The 15522-nt window shown below is 39.5% G+C and overlaps 1 protein-coding gene and 1 pseudogene across 5 annotated transcripts in view; one reads left to right on the forward strand and one right to left on the reverse strand.

Moving 5' to 3' along the window:
- NBEA (neurobeachin) overlaps window positions 1–15522 on the reverse strand; it is a 731002-nt gene that overhangs the window by 166807 nt on the left and 548673 nt on the right. The window lies entirely within an intron of this gene.
- Window positions 9573–10152, forward strand: LOC133762365 (protein lin-28 homolog A-like; annotated as a pseudogene).

Below are 15522 nucleotides of genomic sequence, written 5' to 3' on the forward strand. Positions count from 1 at the left end.
TTTATATTGAAGAACAGGAATCCAATAATTTATCTCAAATACTAACTCTAAAAACTTGTGGGCTGAGGTATGTGGGATCTGTCTTTTGCTGTGCATAGGGAATGAGTGAGGAAGAGGCAGAACACTTCAGTTTCTTGGATCCCAAGCATTTTCTAGTCCACACACAATATTTAAGCCTTTCAAAGATGCAATGAAGTGGGCCCTAATGGCCTCAACTTTTGAAGAGGAAGCTGGAGTTCAGAAAAGTTAAGTGGCTTTATATACAAGTCTGGCTACCTCTGAAGCCTGGGCTGTTTTAACTATAGCAGCTTTAGGTCATAGTTTTGTGAAAGAATTTTAATATTGTTAATATATTTCATTTTCAAGCACTTCAAAAAACTAATAAAACAGACATAAAATCTACCAAAATATTTTGAAACATTTAAACCACTGGCACAAATAACAAATATGGCATAAATTTAATAGCTGAAATCAGAAGTACCTGAGAGTATGATCAATTAATATGCATAAAGTATTAAATGATTCAGGAATTTATTTATCAAATTTATCAGTTATTTAAATAACTGAAAATGAATTTTATATACAAATTAAATCATCTATAAAAATAATTAAATTCAGTAAACTGAATGTGCAAAGTAAGACAGTTTCTACTTTTAAAACAAAATTAAATATCAGTTAATCAATTGAATATTGAGAAAAACTCAATTTTAAGAATGTCCTCTCACAAACACAAGATTCCCAGATACTAAAACTCACTAATGTCTCTGAGATTATTTTCCTTATTATATTAACTTTTTCAATGAGGAAAATGTAGTGACTAAGGGAATGCATTTTTCTACTAAATTTTCAAAACTACCCTGGCCATTCATTCTAAGATGCAACCTCACATGCTCCAGTTTAAGCAAAGACCTATTCCTGCTATAAGAATACAATTGTTTGTACACAAACTGCCTAAATAATGAAGTTGAAGAGTTACAAAATAATCTGTGTACTAGGGTCTATAAAATACATCTAACTGTATGAATATGCATGCATTGAAAAAAATACGGCATTATAAATGCTAACAATTTTTTTATCTGAACTAGGGGCTTATTCTTGTATTTTTACACTACTGTATATTGGCTACATTTCAACAGTTAGCAATATCACACTTACACTCAGAAAAACAGTAAATGTATTGGTGTTGGAAACAAAATAAAAATTTGATTCATTATAGGGAAAAAATAAGAATTGACTGACACACATCACTAGTGTGTAGTCTAAAAATACACCTTCAAATATTTTGTCTGCAACTACACTGGAATGCTCACTAGTTGGTAAACACTTTTTTACATACAAAAGACCAGCATTCTATAAAAACAAATCATCATTTAGTCCTTGAAGGAAGAGTTGCTATTTTTATCTCAAAGGTAAACAATATCATGAGCAAAATTTTTATATGCTGTAAATTTTGTATGATCATAAAACATAAAATAAATAGAAATGTGACCACAAACTTGATTTTGTTTTCTAACTTCCATTCCTAGCTTGTATAAGGAAATAGAGGGAACTGTGAGAATTTATGGAGTCTTTTCCCAAATCTATTTGAAGGTCCAAATCTCATACACTCTATTAGACACAACCAAGGTATACTAATTAATCAGCTGATGGGAGGGGAGGGGGTAATGTTTATTTTACCAATTGCTATTGCCTAGTTATTCCCACTTGGTGGATTTTAGGCTACCACGGGGTCACTGAATATGCAGATCTCACAGCCCAGAGGAACAGTTTCCATTTCACTGTAGATTCAATACTGGAAGATTCCAATCTGCTTCCATATGGTAAGCAGATAAACCAGGTAATAAGCTCTGTAGAAGGGAAGGGGTTGGCACTGTGGTGTAGCAGATAAAGTCATGGCCTGCAATGCTGGCATCCTATCTGGGTGCAGGTTTGAGTCCTGGCTGCTCCATTTCTAATCCAGCTCTCTGCTATGGCCTAGGAAAGCAGTAGAAGATGGCTGAAGTCCTTGGGCTCCTGCATTCACATGGAAGACCTGGAAGAAGCTCTGGATCGGTTCAGCTCCAGCCATTGTGGCCATTTGGGGAGTGGGCCAGTGGATGGAAGACCTCCCCTAAGCCTCTTTCTCTCCTCTCTCTCTCTCTCTGACTCTGCCTCTCTGTAACTCTGCCTTTCAAATAAATAAATAAATCTTTGGGAAAAAAAGAAGGAAAAAAAAAAACAGAGAAAGTGTAACCAAAAATAAAACAATTTTAGAAGTTACTTGCTTATTTCCTGCCTATAAATTTAGCCTAAAACTAGCCTGCAACTTTTCTTTGAGATTGTGATTATTTTTGTATCTTTTTCAGTAATCTTTTTCTTACTGGTTCCCTTATTCAAAATACTATCAGCACAATGTTTCATTATGTTTATAAATGTTGAGTCAAAAGTATATGTGGAAAGGTTTTCAGTTTTTGGAAGGAAAACAAATAAAGACAATTTTTTTTTTTTCTGACAGGCAGAGTTAGAGAGAGAGAGAGAGAAAGGTCTTCCTTCTGTTGGTTCACCCCCCAAATGGCCACTACGGCTGGAGCTACGCCAATCCGAAGCCAGCAGCCAGGTGCTTCCTCCTGGTCTCCCATGCGGGTGCAGGGCCCATGGGCTTGGGCCATCCTCCACTACCTTCCCAGGCCACAGCAGAGAGATGGACTGGGAGAGGAGCAACTGGGGACAGAACTCGGCGCCCCAACCGGGACTAGAACCCGGGGTACCAGTGCTGCAGGCGGAGGATTAGCCAAGTGAGCTGCAGTGCCGGCCTAAATACAATTTTTTATATATATATAACAAGACATATTCAACAGGTGAGATCAAAGTCTCTTTCTCAGAAAACTGATCAGAACTCGGTGATGAGATCATCTTTCCCAATAAAAATATCTTCCTGATTGTAAATTTCCACTGATTCGTGTGGGTATTTGAATCTGCCGATTTCCTCAATCCATGAGAGCTCCAGAGGTACTGTGGACCTATTTCTACTGTTTCACTGGCCCTGGCACTAGCAGGTGCTTAAACTATGGTTTGTTTTTAATAAATAGTTTTTCAGTGTTGAAATTTGTTTGTGATATACACATACATTTGTGCATACTCATACCTCCCTACCCCCTTAGCAAGTGTGAACACTAGACTTCAGTGAGCAAATATGGAATTTAAAAGAATTAGTAGGATGCTCCCCTTAATTGGAGGCTTTGTAGATGTACAAGAAGTTGAGGAAATGGAATGTGGCATGTAATGCATGGGTCCAGTATTAAATGATTTGCAGAGAGCAAACGGGTCCAGTATTAAATGATTTGAAGACACTGGTCATATATTAATTTTTTAGATAGCTGTGTATTCAAAAACAACAAAATACATAGACAAGATGAAGTGAGTTATTAGTGCTAGAAGCTCTTGTAGTCAAAGCCACGGAGGTCCAAACATAAACAAAGATGTAACCCAGTGCATATAATCAAGCCTGATTGCTGTTTACCAGGCTGACTTTATTGCTGGCTCTTAATTCTTGGCAAATCAGATAAAAAAATAAAACTTGGGAAAAATACCAATATTAAGAAGACATGTATACTTTAAAAAATGATAGAGAACCTAGAACAACATTCTTGAGAATTAGCAGTTCTAGCACGGTGTCGGTAATTTTTTTAATTGGCAAACTATACCATCACAAAGCAACAAGAATGGCTCACATTAGTGAACTGTGCTAAACATTTAGCTGGTATTTTCTACACGCTGCTCTGATAAAAAAGGGTAAGCGGTAAAAATGTGCTTCTGAGAGTTTTAAACCATATTGTACAGAAGTCACATCAAATTAATACTGAGGACCATTTAGAGCTTTTATTCTGAAAAGCTTTTGAAAGGGGATTAAACTATGAAAACTCTCATGATACTAAAGTACCTATTAATGGGTTGAGGAGGTAAGAAAGGAACAATGCAAGTGTTATTTTTAGATAAATCTTTACTTTGTATGTAGCAGCACAAAGCTCTGCACAGGGGCACAGCCACAGTTCTCCAGCAATATCCCACGCATGGAAGTGCCGATTAGCTGATTTTGTTATCTTTTCTCTTTGGAAATGGGCTGTTTTCTTTTAAAAGGGACATTATATAGCAAAAGCACATTAACAAATATAAATATAACTTGATGGTATGAACAAAATGAAATAATTTTATTTTAAATAATGGGATTCAGACAATACTATGAACTCTTTGTTTCCTTCAATAGCAGGTAACTCCTTTTTGCAAGGGCTCTAACAAACTATTTGCTTAAAAATTAGTTTTCACTCCCTAGCATAATATTTAACAGGACGAACGATTATGTTTTCAAGAAAAAGAAAAAGCAGGATAGCGCACAAGGAGTGAGAATAGCAATGTAGATAGTTGTCATCTCATCAAAAATAATGAATGCTCAGGAGGTTTCAACCTCATGTCTTCCCAGTCGTTTGTCCAATCACAACAGGCTACCAGAAGAGAAAAGAGTAGGCAAAAAACACTCTTCTTTAGCAGCCCCAGCTAGCACCTGTAACCTCCCAACAACTATATACCAGCTGATATGACAAGGCAACAACCTCAAAAGACAACTGGAAATGTTGTTGCTAGCCTGCTGAGCCTCCATCGGTGAAGGGGCACGGCACACGGTTGATGACAGCTTTGTGTCTGTCCCGTCTTGCAGCCTTTCCCCCTCTTCCCTGACACACAGTCATGCACTCACATAACAGTCTTATGGCTAATGATGCAAACACGAAGTGTAAAGTCTCCTTAATTTGACCCTTGTTAAACTCCTAATTGGATTGAAGCAGGCTCTGAGTGGAAAGCAACCTTGGATTATTCAAGAAAGCTCTTACAAAATGAAGCCCAAATTACAAAAGGCTGCTTGGGCTGCAGGACATCACAAAGAATAGGCAATGAATTGCAGCTGTCACTTAAGTTAAAAATCTAATCAATTGCCTTTTTTAAACAGGTAACTTTTGGAACAGTTTCTTCATTGTGATACTCTTCAGAGTACGCTTGACCCAAATTTAATAAACTGCTATTAAAGCAGAGGAGCAGCTGTAGAGCAAACACTGTAGAATGAGACTGCGCATTCAGGGTCTTAATGATTTTAAAATGACTACAACCACTGCTTCATTCACGAGGAACAAAGCTCAGGCTCTCTGCTCAACAACGTCTTAACACAAACTGTCTGAGCAGACAGCGTTCATTTGTCCTTCATGAACTACAGAGGTCAGCTGCATTGCTGGAGATACTGCAACAGTTTAATTGTGTTTCTTCTGCAGGAAGTCTGAGGGGAGAAACTTATGGGTCCATGTATATGAAAACTAGCTTTTCTGCCAGGAAATATACAGCTTAAGCACAGAGACAAGGGGGCGCATGATATGCAGACAGGTGTAAAACATGAAGTAATTATAGAAGCTCAAATTAGTTCTTAGGCCTGAGGCAAAAAAGAGAACAGTGCCTTGACAAAAGGGAATAGCAAATAAGGGTAGCAAACAAAAAATGGCTTGAATGTGTAAATTAGCAAGAAAAATGAGACAGAAAAGCAGCTTTACTCTACTATTATTCCCCACATGAGAACAGAGCAGCTGAACATGATCAAGAGAGCTTTGGAGAAGAGAGGCAGGCATCAACACGGACTCGAAGCCAAAGAGTGGCAGCTCCGCACTTTCTAGTCAGTCACTCATTATGTGCTGAAGTGCTCTTGAGAAGTGCCTCTTATACTTGACCTATCATATTACTTCTTCTGTAAACACATAATCCCTGCTTGTTAGGTGGTGTCAACACTAGCATTCATTCACTATGGGAGTCTTTTTGTGAACAGACACTTTAGAAGTGCTGCCAAAACCAAAGAACTGACACCATAATAAAACAATTTGAATTTCAACCAGGTAAACAGATTTTATGCTTTCCTATAAAAAAAATGTAAAGAACATCAAATCGATTTTCTCTCATTTGGAAAAAGAAAATCTAAACTGCTTGTTATGGCAAGACTATTTTCTCCTACAAGTGATGATGATTACTTGGGTTACAGATCCAAGGCTAGAAATATTATCTTCTCTTCAATTGCCTGATGTGGTCACACAAATTCCACTAAACACTCTTTCTTTAAACAACACCACTACACAAATCTCAATCAAAAGGTCATGACAACTCATTAATAATATCAGAAAAGTATATGTCAATTGTACCAGGCATGCCTGACCATAAGGTATTAGGGAGAAAAAAAATTAATGGAGTATTTAGCACACTACATTTCCACTGATGAAGACAGATCCTTAATTAAACTATGAGATGAACTGGGCATTTAATGTAAATAATTGAAAAATATAATTTTAAATACAAAATATGATTAATACAAATATTTTAAATACAAATATGATCATTACAAAATAATATTACAAAAATAAAACATTTTTAAGTAAAACTATTTTCAGGGTTCATTTGTATAAGTTAAATAGCCAAGGAGAATGCATATATTACTAAAGAGATTGGGCAATGTTTGCAAGCATCTTTCCTTCGAATTCTCTAAAGAAGCTTCTCACAAATGAGTAAGTGCTTTAAGAAAAGTATTTCATCATCTAATATTGCTACAACCATCTCTAAAACAACTAAACAATGATATTTCCATGTGTTAGCACTGATGTGTCAGTGTGGTTTATTCCATCAGGCATCAATACCCAAGAGCCTTTGACTCCCTTATTCCTGATACTGGGGAGGATCCAACTTGCCGGGGAAGGAAGAAACTTATCGGTGATTATTAATTATTTCATACACCTCAAGAAAGATATTTTGATCACTCTAACTGGATGCATAAAAGACAAGATTACCAATGCAAGGTTTTCAACCCAGGGAGAACTTTCTCTAGGAGAGAGATGTTCCAAGAAAAATATCTAACTTGTGGAGAAACAGTAAAAAATGCTTAAATGCAAGTAATTCTTATTACACAGAAAAATGTCTAAGTACCTCCAATGCATTTTCCTCATCAAATTTGATTTATATAACCCTCAGAGAATACAGCTTTTGTACAAATAGAAAACTCCAAGGCTATAAATATATCATTAAATGATTTTGAGTCTAACATAACAATTGTGTTTGGGAAAAACAGTATGAAAAATAAAACAATGCATGACAGTTAATAAATAACAGCCGATCTTACAAATAAAGTATAGTAAGTCATATACATAAGTATTTATTTAGGGTAGATTTTTTGTTCTAAATAGATCTCTCTTTAAAATATTTAGTAGAAAATTCAGGAAAAAGCATAAAAATGCTTTAAAACATTACAGATAGGATTATAAGTAGATAATCTGAGGTCTCCTAGATACTCTAAAACTTTAGATTTCTTTGTTAAAAGATATAATATACCATATCTTGCTCATGTCTGTAATTCATAGTGATCTCTAAATTGATGAATCAATAATCATGAAACAGAGAAATGACTGAAAATTCTGTACACAGATTTATAAAGATCTTCCTGATGTGTAAATTAATGTCCAGGTAAACCAGAAAATCTGGATGCTAACTTTTTTCAGCACTCTTAAGGACACCAATTAGTTCATGGGAAGAATAATATGCTAAATGGCCCTCCAGAGTATAAAAGAGCATGCCTAATTTACTCTAACAGTGTAATTTACATTGTGGGACAACCCAGCAGATCAAATAATTTTTATTTTTAAAGTATTTTTGAAAATTCCACCCGCTAGTAATGGAAACATTGTATTAATACAGAGAAATAAAGAAGTTAAGAACATCTGGCCAAATGGATTTACATTTTTCTGTCCCAGTTTTTCTATGTCTAAACAAAATCGCACATGGTTGAAGCACTCCCTTATTCCCCTCACATAATATTCATAACCTATGAGATAACTTGCTAGAGGTAATCATGATTTGGTGCTCATACTCTAAATTTTTGTACAGTTTGCATTTTTGCAGATTCTACTTGTTAAAAGTTTGATTTAGTCTTATTTGAAAGAGAGAGAGAGAGAGAGAGACAGCGGGCATGGAGAGAGATCCTCCATTAGCTGGTTCACTCCCCAAATGTTTGCAAAGGCCAAGGCTTGGCCAGACTGAAGCCAGGAGCCTGGAACTCAATCTGGGCCTGCCATGTGGTGGAAGGGACCCAAGTACTTGAGCCATCATCTGCTGTCTCCTATGGTTTGCATTAGCAGGAAGCTGAATTGGAAATGAAGGAGCCAGGACTCAAACAAGGGACTCCAATATGGAATGGCAGTATCTGAAACAATAGCTTAACAGCTGTGCCACAGCTCCCACCCCTGCACAATCTATGTTAACACCCCCTTCAGACTGGCGCAGCTCCTGCCATAACCCAAAGAATTTGAAGCAGACTTGAATTTTTCCCTCTTTATCACATCTTTATTTTCTTTTTAAAGATTATTTATTTGAAAGAGTTATACAAAGAGAGAAGGAAAGACAGAGAGAGAGAGAGAGAGAGAGAGAGAGAGAAAGAGGTCTTCCATCCACTGGTTCTCTTTGTGGCCACAAAGGCCAGAGCTGCGTTGATTCAGAGCCAGGAGCCAGGAGCTTCCCCTGGGATTCCCACATGGGCATAGGGTCCCAAGGATTTGGGCCATCTTTTACTGCTTTTCTAGGCCATAGCAGAGAGCTGGATCGGAAGTAGAGCAGCCAGAACTTGAACCAGCGCCCATATAGGATGCTGGCACTGCAGGCGGCGGCTTTACCTGCTATGCCACAGTGCAGGCTCCAGCACATCTTTGTTAACAATGTTTAACAATAAGGAGCCAAATACAAAATTTCCTGGTATTTTGCCCTTATCTAACCTTCTGATCTATCTCACTTTCTGTATAAATTCTCAAAAATGATTGTTATTGATTCAAACTTACAGGGTCACTTAAAGTAATTAACTACTTTCTTTTTTCTTATTTACCATTTGTTTTGTTTTTTCTTCTTTAATCATATTCCTATTCATTATGTTCTTTGTTAAGTTACATAAAATATAAACAAATGGTTATGTCTTATTCTGTATCCTGTAACAGGATACCTGAGGAATGGGTAATTTATAAAGAAAAGAGGTTTATTTAGTTCATTTTTCTAGAGGCTGGGAAGTTCAAGACCAGCAGCCACCTCTGCTTGGCTTTTTATTGGGATCTCATGCTGCTGTGATATATGGAGAGCAGAAGGGAAGTGGGTTTATGTGGGAGACAGAAGAGGAGGTTGAATTCCCATGATAGGTAGTTCATTCCCATGGGAAAGGTAATGATCCATCATGAGCACTCTACACCACACTGAGGAATTAAGCCACAACAGGATTTTTGGTGAGGAAGAACCATAACATTTTGTGTTTTTAAAAATATTTAATAACTTAAGTTTTAAAATAAATATTAGACAATATCATGGAATCATTAAAGTGATAGGGGTGGGCATTTGTTCTGACAGTTAGGATGCTGATTAAGATGCCTATATCCCGGGGCAGGGGGAGATCTAGTTGCCTCTTCTCTGAACCATCCTTTGCCCCCAGACTTCTCTGGGGCCAGCAGCCACCTGCTACAGGCCCTAGGCTGCAGGCTCTGCCGACAATCATGAGCTCTGTGTCCAATCAGTAGTTTGAAGGTGGCTGCACCAAGGCAATGGAGAAACAGCCCGAGGATGCCATCCGCAGTTGAACAAGCTGCAGCTGCTGCACTGGGCCGGCATCTATAAAAGGTTCAACGCGTGCATTGGGTTCCGTTTCCTGTCCATGACCCCCACAGTGGACGTCCATGTTCACCAGAGTAGGCTGCACATGGAAGGTTTCCGGAATGAAAGAGGATGAGGCAGTGAAGTTCACCTTCCAGAACTAGGCCAAGGGCATGGAATTCATTGTGTCACCAGGTCTGCTGGGGTGTTCTGTATTGGGAGTGAGAGGTGGTCACAGAGCATGCGGAAGCCCAGCTCCAAAGGAGACAGGTGCTACAACTGTGGCAGTCTAGACCACCATGCCAAGGAGTGCAAGCTGCCACCCCAGCCCAAGAAGTGCCACTTCTGCTACAGCATCAGCATATGGTGGCCTCGTGTCCCCTGAAGGCCCAGGAGGCCCCCAGCTCCCAGGGAAAGCCAGCCTACTTCCGGGATGATGAAGAGATCCACTGCCCTGCCCTGCTCCCTGAGGCCCAGAATTGAGCCTCAGTGGGTGGGGACTGTTCTTCTGTTATCAGGAAGTTTCAAAGAGCAGGCATCAACCACACAGTGGAGAAAGTGCGGACAGCTGGCACTGTCATGTATCTCAGGCTGGGGTTCACAGCATCACTCCTTTTACCTTCTTGCTGGGAGGAGGGAGTGAGGCAAAGGAATTCCAACCCATGCTGTATCCAAATGCAAATAAGGGGCTTGGGGGCTCTCTCACCCTGTAACTTGCATGCTTTATCTGAGGCCCCACACTCAAAATCTCCAGCTTTAGAAAATAGTCTGGATTGGGGAGTTGTTTTCCTTTCAAGAAAGGATATGGAATAATACTTCCCTCACCAGAGTGAAAAGATTGGTTGTGGGGCCAGATTACTGGACCCAACCCACAAGCCACTACATTCTGTGGAAGGGAATCTCTCAGGAGTAAGACAGGGTTTTCCACATCTTGTTTCCTCATAACTTGATCCTGGGACAGGGTGCTGGGAACTGTCCCAAGCAATGGGTTGTGATGACTGGCAAAAAGGGTGGTTAGGGGAACAGCCATAGAGCTGCCGCTGCTAAGCTCACTTCTTCCCCATTCTGGGCAATGTGATTTATTTATTTGCTTCCTTAGATAACTGCACTTCAGGTTCCACTTTCTCCAGGATGCTAACTGCACTAAAAGTGTGTGAATGATGCATCGTGTGCATTTGAACTTTTTTTAATATAAATATTCTGGGTTTGTATTCTTGTGTATTTTTTTTTATTTTTTTATTTTTGACAGGCAGAGTGGACAGTGAGAGAGAGAGACAGAGAGAAAGGTCTTCCTTTGCCGTTGGTTCACCCTCCAATGGCAGCAGCGGTAGGCGCGCTGCGGCCGGCGCACCGCGCTGATCCGATGGCAGGAGCCAGGTGCTTATCCTGGTCTCCCATGGGGTGCAGGGCCCAAGCACTTGGGCCATCCTCCACTGCACTCCCTGGCCACGGCAGAGAGCTGGCCTGGAAGAGGGGCAGCCGGGACTAGAACCCGGTGTGCCGGTGCTGCAAGGCGGAGGATTAGCCTAGTGAGCCGCGGCGCCGGCCATTCTTGTGTATTTTAATTGAAGGCCTCATTCCTCTGTGTTCTTAGGTACATGAGCAGAATCGGGGATAAGTCTGCAGCAGCTCTAGGTCTGTACAGCAAGAAGACTTTTTGTTGTTTTTGTCACCTTGGACAGGAACTATTTGGACCACACAGCTATTGAACTACCTCTTTTACCAGTTAGAGAGGATATTTTTGCCATAGTGTCCTCTTGAAACCCCATCCACCTTGAAAATGTTTCATGGGAGACAAGGTGTTAACTGGGTTGCCTCATGACTTGATCTCCTTCTGGAAGATTGAAAATTAGTGTAAATAGGAAAAGGCGGTGCTGAGAAGTCACAAGAGACCGAGACAGGTGAAAAGCCCAGAGAGGAAGCCATGGTTACGGTTGCCTGATCTTAGGACACAGATATTTTGCCTCACATAACAGAGCCATCATTCTCCAGATTAGGCCAGGCCCACTACATACAACAGGGAGTGTTTTGTGTGTGTGTATGTAAAAATGTGAGCTGGTAAAGATGAGTTTGAAGACCAATACCCCTGTACCCATACTGTGCTGTCCAGGGATAGAAACATGAAGCAGGACTAAAAATATTTAACCTTTCCAAATACTTGGCTTCCAGGGAGACCCGTAATCAAGGGCCTCGGTGGTGTCTGATGCCAGTGTCCTGCCCTGTGACAGTAGTGATTACTAGTGGATTACTAGAGCTGTGGGAAATAAAGGAGAAAAAGGGGGTTTTATTTACATGCTGAGAGATCACACAAACTTACCTCACTGTGTTGAAATGGGACAAATGCAATAGAAAGCACTGGGTGGTGTGTGTCTGGTCCTAGGTTCCTGTCTCCCCGGGGTGCTGCCCCCTTTAGTTATTCTATTTGTCTGGGCTTTGTAGGACTTCACTGAAACTCTGAGTTTCAGAGTCTAGTTTCAGATTGCTAGGTGGCCTAGTTTGCGTAAATATAATGTGTTGGTCTTTCTCCATGTTCTTTTGGGATTTTATTGTTTACATACTTCTTTTTTTATTGAGAGAAAAATAGCCAAAGCATCTCTGACAGAAGGTTCTGCACCAAGCAAAAGGATCTGAAAAGTAAGTTTGGGGATCCCTCTTCTTGAAGTGGGATCTTGAACCATCTTTTCTTTAGTGTTTCCCTTCCCCTTCTGTCCTTCTGTCCTTAAAATTTGACTCCTATCAAATCCTCTTCTCCACTCCCCCATTCACAGAAGGAAACCTACACACACCCACATCAGCATTTAATTCTTGGGGTGTCTCCATACATCGAAAGAATTCATGCAAAAATCCTGAAGAAAATGGGAAACCTCCATCCCTTGTTCCCAAACGCCTAAGACCATTTCTTTATGTGATTCATGCCAAAAACTTAAGAAACTGATGTATTTGGATGGATTAAACCTACTTAATTTTTATACTAAAGAAGAGAAGCTACTGGGGACCTTCTGTGTAGAAAGTGGGGTTTGGAGGCCACACAGGGGCTTTGGATGGACATCAAGTCACTTAGGAACTTTTATTCAGGTCCGAGAAACTGATGTCAAAGTGGCCACCAGATTGTCTGATAGGAGATGGACAGATGTAACTCCATGTTTACCGCTAGAAACCAAGGCTTTGTGTGAAGTCTTGAATTTATGGTAGGGACTGAAGATAGGAAAGTTATGTCTGTTCTTTCACTGATCCCTTCCCCTCATTCCTGAACTGCAAGAAACTAAGCCTGTTTGGGCCTGTGGTGACCCCTCACTGGGGTGTGTTTATTTGAAGGTTAATTTTTGCTATACTGGGTACTCTATCTTCCTTTCTCTAATTGCTTTGTAACACAAATGCTGACTCTTCCCATCCCTTCTCCTTTCCTTGGGAAAATAACAATGAATACAGCAAGACTTATTGGTACTGAAACTGAAAAAAAAAAAAAAAAAAAAAAAAGCCTATGTCCCATAACTGAGTACTGAGTGTCTGGGTTCAATATCCGCCTCCGGCTCCTGACTCCAGCTTCCAGCTAATGCAGACCCTGGGAAGCAGTTGTGATAGTTCAAATAATTGGGTTCTTGCCAATCATATGGGTGACCTAGATTGAATTCCTGGATCCCTGCTTATGCCACGGTGTTATGCGTATTTGGAGAATGCCAGCAGGCTGAAATACATGCACACTTTCTCTCTTTCTCTTTCTGGAAAATATAAAATAAATTAAAAATTATAAAATAAATTGTTTTAAGAGATTCCTTGTAAGGGTCCTTTGAAAAATAAACTCAAATATATATTTAAATAGAATTCAAATCATAAAAATAGGTCTCCTGGTAGCTTTTTGGAAGAGGCTTTAGAAATAATCTAATTCTTTTTAATCCTTAAAATTTGCAGAATATTTCCTTTAAATTTTTGTTAAAAATTTATTGTATTTATTTGAAAAAAGGAGGGAGAGAGAGAGGGAGGGGGAGAGAGAGAGAGAGAGAGAATCTTCCATCTGCTGGTTTACTACCCAAATGGCCACGGTGGTTGAGGCTGGGCCAGTCTGATCCTGGCACTCCATCTTGGTCTCCAACGAGGGTGCAGGGTTTCAAGTACTTGCACCATCTTCTGTTGCTTTCCCAGGCACATTAGAAAGGAGCTAGACAGAAACAGAGCAGCCAGGACTTGAACTGGTACTCTGATAAGGGATTCCGGCATCACCAGCAGTGGCTTACCCTGCTGTGCCACAACACTGGCCTGAAATCATCCATTTCAACGTTTTCGTCATATATGATAAGAAATGAATCCCGTGAATAAAGGTCATATAGTTAAAAAAAAAAGAGCAAACCCTGAAATTCAAGATTTTTCATTATTAGGCAAGGCTCGTCTCACTCTACTGTAAAACTAAAGGAGTTATGTGGTAAGTAAACATTTAAATAAAAAGTATTTCTGGCAGTTTTATAAATCTCAAATAAAACATATATGATGACTCCTCCCAAAATATCCTGAGGGACATTTTAGCAATTTTGGAAACAGAAAATCAAGTTGATTAATGTTTGAGCTAACCCCTAAAAAACACTTTTATGTACATAATCCAAGTTTTTAAAAAGAGCCTGTGATTTCCCTGGCTAAAGAATAAAGTTAACTAAATTCTAATATTATCAGCTGTGGATGACAAAACTATTTTATTACATACCTCAAATGAACTCAAATTGTTGGGCTTCAAATAAGTTGTAAAGCTATCTTTTGGCTTCCAGTATCCCAGGCTCAACTATTTGCTTTTGTTTGGGCTCTGGTAACTCCGCCTGTTTTCTTCTACATTCACGTAATACCCCCCCTTTTATGCTGTGTGGATCTTCTTTCCTTCCCCACTCCAAATCTTACCATCACTTTTAGAGAATTCAGAATCCACACAGACAAGCTATTGCCTGCACTTTAATATTAAAATACCTTGACTTCACTGAATCCCAGAAAGCCTTATTCTATTTCATGATGTCCTGTGCATCCCATGTTTAAAAGATCTTATTTGCTATTATATTTTTTAAAAAAAGATTTATTTATTCAAAAGGTAGAGTTACAGAGAAAGGAGGAGAGGCAGAGAGAGAGATCTTGCATCTGCTAGGTCACTTCCCAAATGGCTGCAACAGCCAGGACCATACCAGGGTAAAGCCAGAAGCCAGGAGCTTCACCTTGCCATGAGTGCAGGGGCCCAAAGATTTGGTCCATCTTCTGCTGCTTTCCCAGGCGTATTAGCAGGGAGCTGGATCAGAAGTGAAACAGCTGGGACTCAAACCGGGGCCCACATGGGATGCCAGCATTGCAGGCGGCAGATTAACCTATTTCACCATAAAACTAGCCCCTTTGCTTGCTTTTCTATGTAGGAATATCACTACATTTACTCTGCCTTCATCTAGGGTAGCCAGAGAAAATAGAGAACTCCTGGTTAAGTTTGGATTTCAGAAAATCAAGTGTTTATCTGAAATTCAAATTTATTCTCCAATAAACCATTTCCCTTAAAAAAGTCAAATTGAACTGGATATCCTGTTTTTCTTAATGCTAAATCTGGCAACTCTACCCTCATCAAGACTTCCAGTTCTCCACTATTCCATTATCATCCAGCTTATCTACCTACTACACTTTTCTTCTTCCCAGTTTGAAACGGCAGTCTGACCATGGAAACATTCATACTTACACTTTTTTCAACATCATAGCCTTCTGCCAAAATGCTCATCACCAGATATATTCTGTAACCTACCTATTCCCTTCTCCCACTTCTGTAAAACTGAGTGTTAATTTTTACTTCATATATATTGCCACCATTACAAACTCATGGTTTTCATCAGGACAGATATTTAC

Source organism: Lepus europaeus, chromosome 6 (genome assembly GCF_033115175.1).
Source record: "Lepus europaeus isolate LE1 chromosome 6, mLepTim1.pri, whole genome shotgun sequence".
Lineage (NCBI taxonomy): Eukaryota > Metazoa > Chordata > Mammalia > Lagomorpha > Leporidae > Lepus > Lepus europaeus.